At 38.9% G+C, this 18,841-nt stretch overlaps 1 protein-coding gene and 1 long non-coding RNA gene across 8 annotated transcripts in view; one reads left to right on the top strand and one right to left on the bottom strand.

Annotated features, from left to right (window-relative positions):
* The window catches only part of ZHX1 (zinc fingers and homeoboxes 1), a 23,981-nt gene extending 11,245 nt beyond the window's left edge, over positions 1-12,736 (bottom strand). For 2 of the 6 annotated variants that reach the window (XR_008996182.1, XR_008996181.1), the window contains exons 1-2: positions 12,370-12,736; positions 6,632-6,748 (exon numbers count right to left, since the gene is read on the bottom strand). The gene's annotated coding sequence lies outside the window, so the exon portion shown is untranslated. Of the gene's footprint in view, positions 1-6,631; positions 6,749-12,285 lie in introns of all 6 variants that reach the window. The other 4 variants (XM_036925518.2, XM_036925519.2, XM_036925517.2 and 1 more) reach the window with 4 other exon arrangements.
* On the top strand, positions 12,606-18,841 carry LOC130682833 (uncharacterized). Of its 2 annotated transcripts, none has more exons than XR_008996184.1 (3): positions 12,606-12,746; positions 13,070-16,155; positions 17,148-18,841. It is a non-coding gene; the product is annotated as an uncharacterized LOC130682833 (long non-coding RNA). The 2 variants fall into 2 exon arrangements; XR_008996183.1 differs by having other exon boundaries at positions 12,618-12,746; positions 13,067-16,155.

Here is an 18,841-nt window from a genome sequence, read left to right as displayed (position 1 = left end):
AAAACAGAGCTCAAAATCAATTTGGGAAACCTTGCACTATTTAATTGTAAAAGGGGGTTAGAGTTCACTTGTACAACTGAGTAGCCAGGTGGCTTTGCATTAAAATTCAAAGTGACATCTGCCAATAACAGAAAAAATTATGCTCTAAATGTACCCAAGCACTGTAAGTATAATTATGTCTGAAAACTATCTTCAGTTAACCTTTCAGTAGGAATGTTAAAAAAATAACTGATCAAATCAATTTGTTAGGTTAAAATGATCATAAAATCCACTTACTGCCAAATTTTTAAAAATCAGAACAAAATTTGCATAGTAATTATAAAATAAGAAAATATGTATGCATGTGGACAAAGACTAGATGAGACTAAAGAATGAAATTTTCACATTAGATTACAGGTGAGACTTCAGTGCAGAGTATTAACAAGTTTTCTTTACTATTGTTATAATGTTGCCTTATTATAAAATACAATAATCAATAGTCTCAAGGCCTTAAAGTTGTAAATAGACTAAAATGTTTCCATGGTCATTTGTCTCAAACTGGAAAAAAGTTTACTTTTTATTTTTAAAAGGCAAAAATGTGCTACATAAAAGTTTTTTTAAGGGAAACAAGAATTCCTGAGTATGTATAGCATTCAGATGTATTCCAGACACTTTCTGCAGCTGCTGCACCCTGGTCTGAGACGTCAGACTGGTTCTAAGAGCCCTCAAGAGCACCTATAACCTCCAGGGTGTAGAGCCTCATTCCATCTGCTTCTGGCTCTTCTCCTGAGGATAGGATACTCCTCAATCAACTCACCATTCCTAATTTATCAAAATAACTCCAAGATTTCACTACAGAAAAGCATTTAATGACAGCAAAATGTATTTCATCACAGTATAAAAATCTGGGGCAGTTCTAATAACAATTCTTACATCATCAGAAAGAACATCTGCTTAGCTCTCCACTAATATCCCCAGGGCCCAACACGATGCTTATCAAAGCTCCAGTTACATATGCTGGGGGAAAAAAAAAAAAACCTTTAAAATGTATCTGTACTGTGTATTACAACATATATTTTACTTCATTAAACACTCATTAGAGGAGGTATAAAGAACAAATAGGGAACCCTTCTACACTGCTGGTGGGAATGTAAATTAGTCCAACCATTGTGGAAAGCAGTATGGAGGTTCCTCAAAAACCTAAAAATAGAAATACTGTTTGACCCAGGAATTCTACTCCTAGGAATTTACGTAAAGAATGCAGGGGCCCAGTTTGAAAAAGACATATGCACCCCTATGTTTATCACAGTACTATCTACAATAGCCAAGAAATGGAAGCAACCTAAGTATCCATTGGTAGATGAATGGATAAAGAAGATGTGGTAGATATACACAATGGAATACTATTCAGCCATAAGAAAGAAACAAATCCTACCATTTGCAACAACATGGATGGAGCTGGAGGATATTATGCTCAGTGAAATAAGCCAGGTGGAGAAAGACAAGTGTCAAATGATTTCCTTCATTTGTGGAGTATAACTACAAAGCAAAACTGAAGGAACAAAACAGAAGCAGACTCACAGACTCCAAGAAGGGGCTAGCAGTTACCAAAGTAGAGGGGTGCGGGAGGGCCGGTTGGGAGGGAGGGGGATGGGGACTGAGGGGTATTACGTTTAGTACACATGGTGTGGGGGATCACGGGGAAAACAGTGTAGCACAGAGAAGGCAAATGGTGAATCTGTGGCATCTTACTACACTGATGGACAGTGACTACAATGGGCGGGGACTTGCTAATATGCGTGAATGTAGTAACCACATTGTTTTTTCATGTGAAACCTTCATAAGAGTGTATATCAATAATACCTTAATAAAGAATTTAAAAAAAAACAAAAAACAAAGAACAAAGCAAAAACTGAAGGAACAAAACAGCAGAAGACTCACAGAACCTAAGAATGGACTAACAGTTACTAAAGGGAAAGGGACTGGGGAGGATGGGTGGGAAGGAAGGGATAACGGGAATAAGGGGAATAAGGGGCATTACAATTAGTGCACATAATGTAGGCGGGGCAGGGGCACGGGGAAGGCAGTATAGCACAGAGAAAAGAAGTAGTGACTCTATGGCATCCTAGAATGCTGATGGACAGTGACTGTAATGGGGTATGTGGTGGCGACTTGATAATGGTGGGAATCTAGTAACCACAATGTTGCTCATGTAACTGTATATTAATGTTACCAAAAAAAAAAATGACAGATGCAAAAAAAAGAAAAAGAAAAGTCCCATGACTCCCAGAAATACTCCATCTTGTGTTCTCTGGGAGTGAACACCTCTCCCCCTGTTTTCTGTGTCTATAGTTATGCCTTTTCCAGACTGTCATATAAATAAAACCATACAATTAAAAAAAAAAAAAAAACAGACCTGTACCTGCTTTACAGTGGATTACTTTAAATGGTAGAATTCTTACTAATAAAATTACCTTCATCACTAAAATGTTAAAACACCATCAAATATAAAACATTCTATTTATTAAAATATAGCAATAGCAATGAATATTCAACAAGAACTTAATAACATCTATAAATAATTCTGTTGTAGCACATCACTTTTATCTATGAATAGTGTCTATCTAAATTTGTAGACTACTTAAGAATGAAACAGGAGAGATATACTCATTCAAAGAGTTAGTCCTGTAGTGAAGTTGATGAGAAAAGGGCATAGTTCTTATAAAGACAGCAAATGGATAGTTGAATTTAGAGTAATTATTTCTGTGTTCCAAGAGAAAACTATAAAGGCATTCTACATTTTTAAAGAGATTAAAAAATAAATTCTCAATATAATACACTATAAAAAGTTAATGGAGAACAAATAGTTCAAAAATTCATATGGAAACACCAAAAACCCCGAATAGCCAAAGCAATCCTGACAAGGAAGAATAAAGTGGGGGGATCTCGCTCACCAACTTCAAACTCTACTACAAAGCCACAGTAATCAAGACAATTTGGTACTGGCACAAGAACAGAGCCACAGACCAGTGGAACAGAATAGAGACTCCAGACATTAAACCAAACATATATGGTCAATTAATGTATGATAAAGGAGCCATGGACATACAATGGGGAAATGACAGTCTCTTCAACAGATGGTGCTGACAAAACTGGACAGCTACACGTAAGAGAATGAAACTGGATCACTGTCTAACCCCATACACAAAAGTAAATTCAAAATGGATCAAAGACTTGAACGTAAGTCATGAAACCATAAAACTCTTAAAAAAAACATAGGCAAAAATCTCTTGGACATAAACATGAGTGACCTCTTCTTGAACATATCTCCCCAGGCAAGGGAAACAAAAGCAAAAATGAACAAGTGGGACTATATTAAGCTGAAAAGCTTCTGTACAGCAAAAGACACCATGAATAGAACAAAAAGGTATCCTACAGTATGGGAGAATATATTCATAAATGACAGATTCAATAAAGGGTTGACATCCAAAATATATAAAGAGCTCATGCACCTCAACAAACAAAAAGCAAATAATCCAATTAAAAAATGGGCAGAAGAGCTGAACAGACACTTCTCCAAAGAAGAAATTCAGATGGCCAACAGACACATGAAAAGATGTTCCACACTGCTAGTTGTCAGAGAAATGCAAATTAAAACCACAATGAGATATCACCTCACACCAGTAAGGATCACCACCATCCAAAAGACAAACAACAACACATGTTGACGAGGTTGTGGAGAAAGGGGAACCCTCCTACACTGCTGGTGAGAATGTAAGTTAGTTCAACCATTGTGCAAAGCAGTATGGAGGTTCCTCAAAAAGCTTAAAATAGACATACCATTTGACCCAGGAATTCCACTTCTAGGAATTTACCCTAGGAATGCAGCAGCCCAGTTTGAAAAAGACAGATGCACCCCTATGTTTATCACAGCACTATTTACAATAGCCAAGAAAGGGAAGCAACCTAAGTGTCCATCAGTAGATGAATGGATAAAGAAGATGTGGTACATACACACAATGGAATATTATTCAGCCACAAGAAGAAAACAAATCCTACCATTTGCAACAACATGGATGGAGCTAGAGGGTATTATGCTCAATGAAATAAACCAGATGGAGAAAGAAAAGTATCAAATGATTTCACTCATATGTAGAGTATAAGAATAAAGAAAAACTGAAGGAACAAAACAGCAGCAGAATCACAGAACCCAAGAATGGACTAACAGTTACCAAAGGGAAAGGGACTGGGGAGGATGGGTGGGAAGGGAGGGATAAGGGTGGGAAAAAAGAAAGGGGGTATTACGATTAGCATGTATAATTAGCATGTGGGGGGCATGGGGAGGGCTGTGCAATACAGTGAAGGCAAGTAGTGATACTACAGCATCTTACTACACTGATGGACAGTGACTGTAATGGGGTGTGTGGGAGGGACTTGGTGAAGGGGGGAGCCTAGTAAAGATAATGTTCCTCATGTAATTGTAGATTAATGATACCAAAATGAAAAAAAAAAGTTAATGGATTGTTTCAAATTCTATGCTTGGTGCCTAAAAATAAAGTCTAAAAATTTTTACAATTAAGCAGAGCATAACTACATTGAATTTACACGTCTCTTTTTTTTTTTGCTGTCTTGTACTTCAAATTGAATGATTAACAGATAACAGTTTATTGGCCTCGTTAGCCACAAAAGCACGTTATTTTGGTAAGATTTTATGTGAATAAAAACAAACTGACTAATTGTGGGTCAAATAGGAACACTTAGAAGATAACTAATTTTTAAGGCTCATATTATTTTAGGTCTAGTATCAACTAAATAAAACTGTTCTTAGGATAGCTAAAACACAAGCTGAGAATTCTCTGGAATATGTATACAAACATATACTAAGATTTCAAATATTCTATTTGGTTTCACTTCTCTCTCTGTGAGTTCAACTTCTGTTTAGCCAGCTGAAAATACTTATTTTTAAATGTTTGTATTCAAACTAAAAGTTAGAAATTCACCAAATCACAAAATGCCTGAAATAATAGTGGGAACAAAGAATAACTGGGTTAAATTAAAACAAAATAGAGCTACTATATTAAAAAAAAATGTCCAAGAGATACTTCTTTTAATTAAAAAAGAGCAAAAACATTTTGGCCTTTACATTTGAAGCATTTTTCAAAACTAAAATGTAAACATATTTAGAAATAATAGTCAAGTTCTTCAAAAAAATTAAATGAGAAATTTGAAAGTTTGTACCCACAATAAATGCTTCTAAAATTTACTATAACCTAGAATCATTACCTAAGAGATAAATCTGAAGAAAACTGCCAAAATGGTCTCAAGGCAATCAAAACTCAAGCATTAAAAGGTGAATATAGATGGGAGCGAATGTGATAAAAATGAAAGCATCTAAGAAACTGTGGCCAAAGATAATCTCATTTCAGAAGATCCCTTTGCTAATGCTAACTAAGGCTTAAAGGTTTTAGAAACTACCCTTTCTGTTTTTTTTCCACCAGAGAAAGCTGCCCTTAATGCTGCTAAAGATTAAAAGAATCCAAGCTGGTTAGATTACTCCTGGCAAAGCTCTGACCTCAGGTTTGAGGAGTGAAATATCTTCTTGAAATGTCTCTAGGACATTAACATTCTGGTCTTCTACCTTTTGCTGGCATGTACGTAGGCAGGTAATGTACTGAGAGTGATACATAAACTAGCATTGTAATGAAATCTCCTCTAACTTTCACACACTGTCTAACACAAGAATGATATTCTTGATTCCAAGTGAGATTACGATAGAGGCTGAAAAGCAATTCAACTGTCCATTGTCTTCCCCATTTATAAAATAAAGTAACCACTCAGGATATAATCACTTAATTTTTAAAAATACTTTGAAAGATAATAACAATTAGCATAGGTAACATCAACTTGTAAGGACTCTATTGATTTTTAGAAAATGAAAGTGAACCACCAAATTAATGGTTATGGAATCTTTCCTAGTACTTTGTGGAGTCATCTAAAATAACAATTGGACTAAAGTATAAATATTTCAATAATTCAGTATAATATGTCATCTAATGCTTCTTAAAAAATCCAATTTATATTATGTAAATAGAAAAGTAATTATGTACAAGTATACTCAAATATATTCAACTATTTAAATATTTAAGCATAAGATATGCTTAACCTAAATCAAAGTATTTATTAATATCATGATTTTTATAATTACAATGAACTATTAGTAGACTATGTATTGAAAACATGTTTTCAGGAATTGTTCTAGTAAGTCTTGAAGCATTTTTCTGGATATAGGCAAAGAGTAATAAAATTTCTAGATCAATTTCCCCACACTAAAGGTCTCTGCCCTCATGAACTTCATTTTTCTTGTTTACCACTGTTATCATAGCACATGGTGCCTTTCAGCAAATATTAATCAATTAAGAAATATACCACATAGACGTATTATGAAGTATGATGCTGTTTCCTTTGAAATTAAAGCAGCCCAAACACCTGTATTTATAGTTTTAAAGTACATTTTTTAAAAAAGTGTTAAGAATATATCTAATGCTTTTAAAAGAAAAGCTTTTAAAACTTCAGCCAAATATAGTACCAGGGGATCTAGAGGGAACACATTCAGTATCTGAGTTTTACCAGACCAAAACAATGGAACACATACTTGCCATAGCTTCCTCAGCATTCTGTTCTTTGACATGGAAGGGTATCCCTTCAAATTAGGAGGTGCTTAGCTCAGGCCATCATTACCAACAGGTCCAAAGTACCTATCTGCCATCTCCTACAAAAAAAGTAATATCACTTTATTATTCTAGATATGATTCAGTCTTTAAAATTTATGGCTAGGCTTTTTAAAACTAAATGTAATCTTTGAAAACAACCTTAATTTCCTCAGAGAAATTTTTAAAGAATCATCTAAATGCCAAACCCACTCTTAGTAAAAAACACAAAAATTGAAAACTATTTTTAAAAATGCTATCTATATTATATCAAATAACCAAGTTATTATCATATGATTTTCAATAAAAATTCTCAAAATCTGAATGTTTACAGGCTATATGAAAGTTGAGATACAAAATTGGGAATTGTAAAGAATAAGTATGAAAGTTATAAAAGATAAGTTAGTTAGACTAAATGGAGATGTTTATATTTTATACAGAAACCTGATATTTGTATCCTAATATGTATTAATTGAACTCGAGTGTATTATTAATGCTGGCAGCAAGCCAATACTACTTAAATCAACTAGTGGTACTCCATTCCTAAACAAGTAGTATCTAATAGAATGACTGGTGTTCAAATCTTTCATTTTTGCAAGAAAGTTACCACCGAGTGGCTTTTCAATTAGAGCACTATGAAGTATTAGACTGTACAATCAAACAGACTGAAAATCATTCTCTGAAAACAGATTTTTGTCCAGAAATGTTGAGGTATATTTTTCAGTGTAGTTAGATCAGGAAAATTTAATAAAAATTATAATTGCTTCTCTTATTAAATAACAGTAAATAATGCTTTTGTAGGGTTGAAGCAGTTTTGTTTTTCTTTAAGCTCTAAAACTCTGTAAAACATAGTGAATGAAGATGATTTCCCCAAAATATCTTACCTGTTGACTCCTGCTATTACTACATACAAGTTTATGAACAGTCCTCTTAAGTCAAGAAATAATGTAAATACATAAACCCTTTAGTAAAGTATTTCTAGGTTAAGTTAAATCTTAGGCTGAACAGTTACATGATTTTCATGAAAGGCGAAAGAGCATTTTCCTGGTAGGCCCTCTGTAACATCCTGTTATCTCTGCAGTCTGTCTGGGATTCTACAATTTCATTTCTGGGCATCTCCTGGTTTGGACACTTCTTAGCCATCCTTCTACAGGATGTGGACTAGAAGAGAAGATAGGGAACAGCTGCCAAAGAAGGGAGGTTACTTTCCAAAATGAATTATTAATGTAATAATAAATTGGTAACCTATCTGAATCTATTATTTTTTAAGCTTCTTTTTTTTTAACTGAAGTATAGTTGATATACTGAATTCATTCTTAAATCACACAGCAATTGCAATATGTTTTACCGAACAAGAATCTCTAGAGAAGAGCTGTCTAGACATGTAAAGACACGAGGCAGCTAGAGGAGCAAAAGTGCTCCTCAGTACTTCTGGGTGAAAAGCATACTTGCTTGATGTTATTTCAGTTCCTGATACTGAAATTACAATACTTCTAAATAAAAGTATCTTTAAAATTAAGGATGAGAATGAACTTCAAAAATTAAAGAAGTCATCTTAACCATAAACATTACATAATAAAATAGGTCAGTTGTTTTGGCAGTAAGATGGACTATAAATAAAGATGAAGAGTTTGGGCTTTGGAATCAGACTTCATGGGTTCAAATCCAGCTGTGTGGCCTTAGACCTAAGTGATTTAGCCTGTTTCCTAGCCCCCCTCAGCTGTAAAGTGAGGCTAATGATAGTACTTACTTAATAGAGTTGTTGTGAGGATTAAAAGAAACAACAAATGAAGTGTTTGGAGTATTCTTTGGCACTTAGTAAGTCCACAGTTAGACTTTTCTGACTTTTATTTAAAGTATTAACTATAAGTTATACAACAAAGGATGTCTTTGTTTAAAATGTAATAAATATTGAAACATTATAAAATATTTTAAAAGCCCAGGCAACAACAATTTTATTTTCCATTCCATACCTTTGAGCATGTTAAACAATTTTAGAACAAGCTGGTCTTTTCGTTCCTCACAACAACCAAAAAACAGGGAAAGACAGGCCGTTTAGAAAGGGGGAAAAGAGAGTTACAAATCCTATGGGAAATAGGAAATCACTAAAATTTAATGACAAAAGTTATTTTATTTAAAATGATAAATGTGTATATGATATGCTTATCACTTTACTGTTGCAAGTTTTTAGATAAACTTTGATAATATGCTTTTAAAAAAATCTAAATCTGAAAACTGAGAACAAAAATCCTGCATATGATTTACTCAATTTTGACTCCCTTGAATAAATGTTATTCTTAACTGCTCATTTCTTTCTTTTTTAAAAGCATATTATCATATTTCTTTAGACCAAAGGTACATAAAACCACCACCGTAATGTATTTATACCTCTTAAATACATTATGGAATACTGATTATATAAACTGCAATGATCAAGCATCCATTGAGACCAAAACTTGGCAACTACATACAAGGTTACATAAATATTTACTTTAAAAATTAACTGTATAAAATACAGCTGTCCAAAATGTAAACTCAAATGTATATCCTGATCAGTGATCTGAATCAGCAGCTTTGGTCATGTAAATCTGGTTACTCAGGATTACAAATTTATCAGAGCAAAAAGGATATAATAAAATGTATCTAATATTATGGAAACACTGGTTGTTATTCAAAAGCTAGTATCATAGTTTTTTCCTTTCAAAGAAATGTAATTTAAATTATATCTGAAGTTACAAAGAATGATTAAAATGATTTTAAGTTGGAAAAAATTTAGATGTAGAAGTGAATGTGCTGTATCAGTCATTATCACAAACAGTGCAATAGATATTTCCAATACCTCCCTGAATTGACTGAATATGATACTAGAGTAAAAACTAGCGTAGGCACTGAACTTTCAGCACTGTTAACATTCAGGTAAGTGGTCTTTTGAGCCCAAATCCAAAATGCTGCAATATACATAAAAAAGGTGATTTCCTCAGCTCTATTAGTAATCATTTTAGTAATTTTAAGATTTACTTCCATTTAAATATAAAGCCATAATTTAAAACAAACTTTTAAAACTTTTAAATATCACATTTTTGTACCCTGTAATGTGGCACATTACAGGAAAGAAAATGTTTAATACATCATAATGCCTTTCAGTCTCAAACTGAAATATATACAATATATAATAAATAATAATAGGAGAGAAACCTCCAAAACGAACCACCTCACCTATGCTATTACGTTCATTAATAAAATAATTGTAAAACTTGATTTACATTTGTTGGAAAAAAAAAACTTATAATGCAATTGTCGTTAAAGGTGAAATAATTGCTACATCATTATGAATTGTCCTCCAAATCCAGTGAAAAAATAAGCTTGCTATATAAGGAAAGGACATTTGCTAATGAGTGTTCAATAGCACAGGCACATTTATGTTTTCAGCCTTAGCATATTTTCAAAATTTTCAAACCATCTGGCATCAATGCCACACTGGTTCACCCAGCCTAATCTGTTCAGAATTTAATATAAAACTAAAGCTACATCACTTTGGGGAAAAGCAAAGAACAGTACACATGTATAATAATGTTCCAAATGTGCAGTTCTAAACTAACTTGAATTTTTTTTAAATTTCCACTGAAGACATTAAAGCTCTTTAAAAAATATTAGAGCGGTTCAAGAAATCTTTTTTTCATCGAGCTGTCATCAGTTACCCAATTTTCACTTTCTTTTCTCATTTTACTCCTTATTACTAAATAAAGCATTTGAAGAAGTACTTTCACAAAAGATTCATTGATAAATGAAATGTTACCATTTCTATATCAAAAGGAACCAAGATATTACATCTTATTACGCATAAAGTCTGCTTAGCCCTAAAATGCTCAGAGTAAAGGGAACACTAAGAAGAAAAAATATTCCTGAAAGCCCTTTTACATCCCGTTACTATATAACTGACTTGGAGAGTACCCACACTTCTTTTCCTTACAAACCAAGGGGAAAAAAAAGAATTGCTTCTTAATAAATTTTAAGAATCTATGGGTATACTAGGGCCAATATCCCTTTTAGAATCAATTCCTATTCATCCTTGATTGGCATAAACACAAACGACTTTCTCGGGGTAATTTTTTCAGAAACAAAGATAATTCATGTAACAACATATACAACAAGTTAAAGCTTTCACACGAAGACTGAGAAACAATGACCAACACCAACAAATCTAAACTTATGTAGGTCGGTACACACGTACGCTCCAGCCCAATAAACAGTTACTATTCCTGGGGGAGGGAGACTGTTTCTCCCCCACTCCATCGTGAACCCCTGTATTTTCCAAACTTGTAATTTTTCCCTTTTCCACTATCACTAACTATCCCCTTAACCACCAAGAGAATTGCTTCTTCCTTTCAAGTTACATGGAATCCCAACTTAATCACATTACAGACTACCAGTTAGCCTTTCTTCGTATTTTTCTAATAAAGATTAGCCTCGTCTCATGTTTTTCTTCAGATCTGGGATGAGATGACAGAGGACTGCTGTAGAATTCCCACTCTGCCCGCTCTCTTCCTTTTACTCCTCCTCTATCCATCCACTTTCCCGCTTCCTAGTTGAAGACTTGCCAGAGCTTGATCCTTCAATAACCTAAACTAAGGTTCCCTTTTCCGTTTCTAGGGTTTTGCTCTTTTCTTACTGTTACTTACCCACAGAGGGGAGAGGTGGGGGAAGACGTACTCAAACAAAAGAATTTCAAATCCCTTTACTTAGAACTTTGGTGTAAATGCACAGGGAAAGGGCATCCTAGGGCTCTTCTCTCCTGCCAGTAGACCCCGTTGCCCTCACACCTCCCTCCCAGCCCTTCATCCCCGGGCAGGATGAGGAGGTTGTTTCCTTTAGGCCCTAAGGCTTGGAGTAAGAGCTCCTGGTCAGCCTCTTGGTCTCCTTTCTGAAAGGACGGATAACATTGCCATTCACTTTAACTTCTCCCTAAATCCCAGGCTTCCTCAAAATGTAGTTCAGTTCTTCAGGGCTCAACTCTGAGTCTTGCCCCGAAGTAGGGGCACGGCCTGGCCCCAACAGTGGGTCCCCAGCCTTCTCTGAAGTGGGGTACATCCTTCCCCGGTTTCCGGGGCTCTAAGCCCAATGTCAGTGCGCTCAGATCCCGCAAGAGAAGCTCTCCTTACTTTCAGGGAGACTGAGTCCCCACGAGGCCACGGGCCCCCGCAAGGCAGGGCTCCTAACCCCCGCCCCCGCAGGACCCTCACTATTGCTGGGGTCCTCCATCCCAGAGGGGCCCCCCTCCAGGGAAGCTCGGTCTTCACTCCCCTCAAAAATCCCAACTTGCTCAGTCCTTCCGTAAACAGGACTGAGATTTTTCCCTTACAAAGCCCGCACCCCGAGCTCCTTCCACGGCCGCAGAGACCCCGAAGGCGCGAAGGAGGCTCGCGGTCTATCCCTGGGCGGCGATTCTCCGCCCAGGCAGGCCCGGCCGCTTCCCCTCGGACTGGCCCCTCCAGATCCGCCCCGCCGCCCGCCGCTGCGAGCGCGCTCAGCCCCCGGAGTCTCTGCCCTGGGGCTGCCCTCTTCCGTCCGACCCGCGGGGCCGCTCGCCTCCTCGACCCACCGCGCCAGAAGCGGGATCTGCGCTGCAGCTTCCCACCCGCCGACACCGGGCGCCCCGGGCCGCTGAGCCGGCTCGCGCCGCTACCTGCAGGGGCCGCCGCGCCTCTCAGCGCCCCGCAGCCGCCATCTTGCATTTCAAACCGGCTGCACTTTTCAGGGAGTCAACTCTGACCTGTGAACCCTGCACCCGGAACCTCTCGGCTGGCCGGCACAAGGCGTCCGCTGCTCGGCTGGCCCTGCAGATCTTGGAGGGTCGGGGGTGGGGGTGCGAGGCGAGGCGCGCGCCCCGACGGCAGACCAGGGGCGAAGGGAAGGGGAAGAGCCTGCCCAAGCGGGTCCCTCCCGGGCGCGCGCCCTCCGTGCGCCCCCACCCCGCTCCGCGCCTGGCTCAGTTATCCGGGACCCTGCTGCTCTCCAGGGGTGCGACCCAGGCCTCAGCCCACTGCACTGGCGCGGCGGGAGGTAAGGAGCCGCCCCGCCCCTCTGTCAACATAAGCCCCGCCCCAGTCTGAGGAATCCCCGCCCTTGTCGGCAGAAGCCCCGCCTTCTCCAGGTCTCGAAGCGGCCCTGACCCTCGCCGGCGATAGCTCCACCTGCTATCCTCGGAAGCCTGGTGCTCACTCAGGTCAGCCCAGAAGGCAGCCCCGCCTTCTTTCAGATGTGGCCCCACCCACTGGGCGCTCCGCCCTCCCAGTGTCACTACTGGGCAGTGAGAAACGCCCTTCGTTATTATAAGCCTCAGCTCCGGGCCGCAGTACGACCCAAACCCCGCCCCCTTTCAGCAGAAGCCCCGTCTTCGTGAGACTGGTCTAAATTCTAGCTGAAGCCTCACCTCCTGTCAACCGCCGCCGGGCCTCTTGCCTCGGGTCCTTACTCCACCACGAGCCACAGCTCCACCTACTGCTATCAAAAGTTCAGTTCAGCCTCACTTTGAACCACTGTGCAAGACGGAACTACCCTGTGTTCCCTCTCCTCCCCGAAAACCCTCCTTTCCACACCTCGCGAGTCACTCTTGCTGGAGGGCTTTCTTTTCAAGCCGTTGTCGTCAAATCTGGACAGCATCAATGTGAACTAGTCCCTAAGGACCCCAGATTTTGGGAAAACCGGACAGCGTCACCACCCCTCTTCACCGCCCCTTCCCTCCAACCCCCACAACATTTTTAAGGAAAGTACAAACCAAAGAAACGACTCACTCTCCAAGCTACTCTGCACAGATTCATGGGTCTAGATGTGTGAGAACTTTGGTGCCTTGATGTTCATTCCCGACCCCCATCCCAGTCATGGACTCTCCGTGCGAATAAGAGCAGTGCTTCACTGAGCCACATTAATCTGAAAATATGCAGTTGCTTAAAGTGAAATCCCGATTTTTGAAATCAGTGTGCACCAGCTTTTTATTTGTATATTTCTTAGAATTCTAGAATTTGTGGAAGCCCAAAGCTTAATGAACTTATAAGCAGAGGTACTTAATCCTGCCACACTCAACACCCTGTATTTAGGACAAAAATTCACCACCACTTTACTCTCCTGGAATTAAATCCATAGGTAATGTAAAATACCGGATAACTTCAAGAAACCAATAGAAAGATGAAAAAAATTTCATTCTAAAATACTATTCACTATCAATAAAAATATCTTTTTCAATATGTAAGTACTCTGGTACCAATATGAAAACTACCGGACAAAAACTGCACCCAGTTACTATGCCCACTGAGAACCTCTGCTTAGGACTTAATCTCTGAGGAAAGGAAATGCTTTAGATACAAAAATTGAGCACCAGCATATACCAGGTACTGTGGGAGGTGCAAATCTGAGTCAGGCAATATTACTTGTCTTCAAGGAAATGACAGTCTAGTAACTGAGCAAAAAACATGAACATAAAAATATCAGGCAAGGTGAGAGGTGAGAAGAGATCAAGGAGAGGTACATGAAAAGACCCCTTTAATGTTATGAATCTCACCTTCCTCTCTCCCTACCTCCCTTTTTTCATTCCCTTTCTCCAGCCCATCCTCCTCTTCATTTTCTTTAGCACCAGTTTATAGTCACTTCTTTCTCTCTGTAAGCTGTCTGCCTGGTTCACTGACCAATGTCAGCAGCCCAGAGTCCTTCCAGTTTAGGGCCATACCCACAGAGCATTCTGCCCAGGAAAAGTTTCAGTGCCACAGTGCTGAAAACAGTGTTCTTAGCTGAATTGCTGCCAGTTATTTGGTATCTTTGTACAAAGCAAGACTGTTATCATCACCACTCAAAAAAAAAAAACTGGTTGAAGACCTAAGCAATATGAATATATGTTTAGCATAGCAGATTGTGCCAGCCCACATAAATCTGTTTAGAGATCATGCTCACGGAGTAACTTGCTTTTACTAAAATAAGCTCATTTGTAAAAATTGTAAATACGACTGATTTCAACAGCTATGTGGCTCCAGAAGTAAGTTTTTACCCATGGATTGGCACAGTTAGAAGGATCTAGATTTTTTTATACATATGTTTTGCAGTTTGTCATACAGTCTGGCATGGCAAAACTTTAGTACTGTTAGAGATGAAAAGTTGTCCAGCAGGTTTTAAAAAGCATAGCCTTTTGATATTCAGAGTCTCATCCACATCTGGTACAGTAAAAAATGTGTATTTGTAGGAAATGAAGAACTTTGAATCAAAAATACTAAGCCCTGGTGTCACCTGAAGAGGAACAGGCTACTGACAGCACTTTTTGTAGTAGTTTCCTCCTGTTATTTTTCCTTTTTCTACTTTTGGTGAAAAAACATGATGCCATGAAACAAATCAGCTGAAAAGACATCAAACTAAGACCCTTTAAACTTTTAATTACAGTTAGGTGAACTAGAGTTTAGCCCTAGCGAAATACTCTTACAGTTCTAATGGCTACTTCAGAAGGTGAACAAAAATGTTCCTGCTAAAGCTAGTTCAGAATGAACAAACTTTCAAGTCAATTTAGGATCAAGTAATTTCCTATTCCTCTTAGTGCTTGCTTTGTGAAAATAAGAATGTTATTTATAGTAGTAGTAAAAACAAGTTAATATTCTTGGTAATGCCCTCCACTCCACTCCTCCCTCAGTTCTGTATCTAGCATAAGACTATATATATGACTATAGATGCAAAACAAGAAAAACAGGGAAAACTGTTTTCCCAGCATTATTCAGAGTAATATACTGATGCACTTTTAAAAAAAATCATGGTGTCGAGGTTGGTTCATTCACTAGTGGGCTTGTTAGTGGCTATGTCAACACTATCTCTGAAAAAAGGATACCACTCTATCTTATTTTACCTAAAATCTTGCGACACAATTAACCATAGGGCCCAACTAGAAAGCATACTAGAGAGAAAAGACAGTGCTTCATTGTGTTTCAGATCTTAGCAGAAGAGGCTAGAGCAGCAAGTCTTAAAATTTAATGTGCATGAAAATTATCAGGGAACTTTAAAATGTAGATTCTTAGACCCCACTCCCAGGGGAGTTTAATACAGTAGGTCTGGGATAAGGCTATGAATCTGAATTTAACAGGCAGCTGGTAACATTTATGTAAGTGACCTGTAGAGTCTACTTTGAGAAATCTCGAATAATGTTTTTGAGGAAAAAGTTATCACATTCCTGTAGAACTAAGGATTACAAGCTCTAAGAAGAGAGATATCCATTCCGAAAACAGTCGGTTGAACATCAACACTTGACAGTGAAATTCTACTTCAGTCATCAAGAACTTTCAGATCCATTACCGACCTCCATCTTCCAATTCTAAGCACTTGAGATATACTGCCTCATTTTACCTTTATGGTGTCTCTGTGAGGTAGTTGGTGTTTGCAGTTACATGAGGAAGCCAAGGTGTGGAGGATAACCTGCCCAATGACTTGCCCAGTAACCTGCAAGGTAAGATGGGTTTTGAGTCACCCTAACCAACCCTAAAATATTATGAAGATCCTACATATGCTGCTTTTCAGAAGGAAGGTATTGCATTAATTAGGCTATAGTGTGCATAGGATCTGACAGCATTCACTTGTGTTGAAGTCAGTCTTCTGTGCAAGTCCCAGATCCTGAGCATCAGCAGTTGTTGCTGCAGAACAAACACTCCAAAACTGAGTGGTTTAAAAGCCTAAGGAATTATTTATCTGTGGGTAGGCTGGATGGTTCTGCTGACCTGGGCTGGGCTCACTCACGCATCTGTGGTGAGTGGTTGTCTAGGGAGGCTTGGACCAGGACATACTCATTAATATATCTGGCAGTTGACTCTCAGTGGATCATCTAGGAATTAGCACATCTAAGATGGCCTTAGTCACATCTTCAGTGGTTAGCTATTGATCACAAGAGCTCATAGGCCACATGTGTCTCATCTTCCAGTAGTCTAGACTCCTTCACATGCACAGGGTTCTAGGAAATGAAGTAGCAGCATTTAAGACCTCTTAAGCCTAACCTCAGAATGGATGCACTGTCATTTCTGCCACATCCTATTGGCCAAAGCAAGTGATAGTGGCAGCCCAGATTCCACCTCTTGATGGGAACAGCTGCAAAGTCACATTGCAAAGGATGAGGATCAGGAAAGGCAAAAAATTGCGGCCATTTTTGTAATTTATTTACCACAGTAACTATATGACTTAAGGCAGGTTTCTCAACCTGTTTTTACTCACCTGTAAAATACAGATATTACAATTGTTGTGCCCTATCTAAAAAGGTTAATGGTTCACACAAAGGGCCTGGTTTATCTAAATTTTCAGAAAATATTAGCTGTGATACTAATGCTGTCCTCTAGGGTCTTTCCAGCCTGAACGTCTTACAATTCTGCATGGAAGAGAGATTAGGTTGATTTTTTGTGTGGCTTTCAGTGTAGAACTTTGACCGATTTTCTCATTTTTTTTTCATGCTAGTTAACAGTCTTCTGGTTGTGGTACGGAAAACAACTCAAGCTAGCTCAGTTAAAGAAGCTGAAGCTACTGTTTGTCCCTACATGTCCACTCTATCCTCTCCTCCCCTGACTCTTAAGACTCCTCTAGAACATGGTTGTGGATAAAATGAGAGTTCCTGTGGCCAGGATTCTCACCTGGCCCTGGTTGACTAGCTCACTGCACACCTGTGGGCAATATATGGCTGTTGACTCTACATAAAGAGCTCCGCCCAGTGCTCTGGGCGCAACAAGGTGGCAGGGCTGCAAGGCTGCAGGAGAGCAGAGCAGAGGCTGGAGTGGTGGCAGCGCCGAGGACAGAGGCCCAGAGGCAGAAACCAGCTTGCTGCACGCAGACCTGCTCTGAGTGAATGGGATTCTGGTGACTGACCTGCCACCTGGAAATAAAGTTGGGTGTAATCCTTTCACCCCAAGAACGTTTTGCTGTCAATTTCCTTTGTCACATCAAATCCATAGTGAACTTGCCTGGGGCTGAAACCCATTGGCAAGACAATGGTCCAGCCAAGTGCCCTTAGCCCAAGAATCCAATATTACCATTCAGCTCTGTTCATTAGAGATAAATAGCCTGGTTCTCATTATCCCAATTCCAAAATCTAAAAAGAGAATATGATTGTTCTAGCACATCTCTTCTAATTTAATCAGCCGTGGCAGGATGGGTGGGCAGTCTTGGAGGGCAAGGACAGCCTTATGTGGGCAGCAGAGGCTGTGAGCAAGGGCAGTTCCTTCAGAAGATGGCTGTGAACCAGCAGACACAATGATTCACATTCCCGGGACACAGCCAGCCTTCTCTAATATTTTTAATTAACTTCTCATCAGTTAAAGTACTCACCTTCAAGGACCTTATACAAATCTACTGCCTCTCTGAACATCTCTTAATAAATTGGACACAGGGTAGCTATTTCTCCCAGCCATTTACCAAAACCTTACTATATACTTCAGCTGTTGCACAGGTGTATTAGTTTGCCAGAGCTGCTGTAACAAAGTACCACAGGCTGGGTGGCTTAAACTACAGAAATTAATTTTTCTCATGGTTCCAGGGGCTGTTAAGTCTGAGATCAAGGTGTAAGCAGTATTAGTTCCTTCTGAGGGTTTAAGGGAAAGATCTGTTCAGGTTTCTCTCCTCAACTGTAGAAGGTTGTCTTCTCCCACTGTCTTCACATGTCTTCCCTCTGAACATGTCTGTATTCAAATTCCTCTTATAAGGATTAGGGCCCACCCTAATGACCTCATTTTACTTTAATTACTTCTGCAAAGACCCTGTCTCCAAATACAGTCACTTTCTGAGGTACTGGGGTTAGGGCTTCAAATATATATGAGGGAGACACAATTCAGCCCATAAAAAGCAGTCACTACTAAAAACAATGTAAATGGTATCTGAGCCTGTTCTTTTCACTGCAACATCACTGGACTTATCTACAGTTCTGCTTATCATTATGTCCTTGAGTCCCTGAGAGCATCCAGTAACTATTTATTAACTGTGTCTGTCATTATAATAAACCTTTTTTAAAGCTCCAAGTCTGAAAAAGTGGTCATAATGTATAGTTTTTGACTTGCTTATTACGGTTTTATTTTAAACCATGTTATCAAATAGCATTTTGTTCACACACTGCCTAGGGCAATTGTTCTCAACCTGGCTAGACAATAGAATCACCTGGTACT

Source organism: Manis pentadactyla, chromosome 3, assembly GCF_030020395.1.
Source record: "Manis pentadactyla isolate mManPen7 chromosome 3, mManPen7.hap1, whole genome shotgun sequence".
In the NCBI taxonomy this organism is placed as follows: domain Eukaryota; kingdom Metazoa; phylum Chordata; class Mammalia; order Pholidota; family Manidae; genus Manis; species Manis pentadactyla.
This window is presented reverse-complemented; position numbering and strand designations above follow the sequence as displayed.